This window comes from Nematolebias whitei, chromosome 22 (assembly GCF_014905685.2).
Source record: "Nematolebias whitei isolate Nwh7 chromosome 22, NemWhi1, whole genome shotgun sequence".
Classification (NCBI taxonomy): Eukaryota; Metazoa; Chordata; class Actinopteri; order Cyprinodontiformes; family Rivulidae; genus Nematolebias; species Nematolebias whitei.
In genome coordinates this window covers 1582167-1582992 of record NC_056519.1, presented here as the reverse complement: position 1 = coordinate 1582992, position 826 = coordinate 1582167, and positions in this window count along the sequence as shown.

Below are 826 nucleotides of genomic sequence, written 5' to 3'. Positions count from 1 at the left end.
CTGAAGCTTCGTGTCGAGGCTGAAGCTTCGTGTCGAGGCTGAAGCTTCGTGTCGAGGCTGAAGCTTCGTGTCGAGGCTGAAGCTTCGTGTCAAGGCTGAAGCTTCGTGTCAAGGCTGAAGCTTTGTGTCGAGGCTGAAGCTTGGAATAGAGGCTGAAGCTTCGTGTCGAGGCTGAAGCTTCGTGTCGAGGCTGAAGCTTTGTGGCAAGGCTGAAGCTTTGTGTCGAGGCTGAAGCTTCTTGTCGAGGCTGAAGCTTGGAATAGAGGCTGAAGCTTGGAATAGAGGCTGAAGCTTGGAATAGAGGCTGAAGCTTCGTGTCGAGGCTGAAGCTTCGTGTCGAGGCTGAAGCTTCGTGTCGAGGCTGAAGCTTCGTGTCGAGGCTGAAGCTTCGTGTCGAGGCTGAAGCTTTGTGTCAAGGCTGAAGCTTTGTGTCGAGGCTGAAGCTTCGTGTCGAGGCTGAAGCTTGGAATAGAGGCTGAAGCTTCGTGTCGAGGCTGAAGCTTGGAATAGAGGCTGAAGCTTTGAGTAGAGGCTGAAGCTTCGTGTCGAGGCTGAAGTTTCATGTAGAGGCTGAAGTTTCATGTAGAGGCTGAAGCTTTGAGTAGAGGCTGAAGCTTTGAGTAGAGGCTGAAGCTTTGTGTAGAGGCTGAAGCTTTGAGTAGAGGCTGAAGTTTCATGTAGAGGCTGAAGTTTCATGTAGAGGCTGAAGCTTTGTGTAGAGGCTGAAGTTTCGTGTAGAGGCTGAAGCTTTGTGTAGAGGCTGAAGCTTCATGTAGAGGCTGAAGCTTCATGTAGAGGTTGAAGCTTTGTGTAGAGGCTGAAGCTT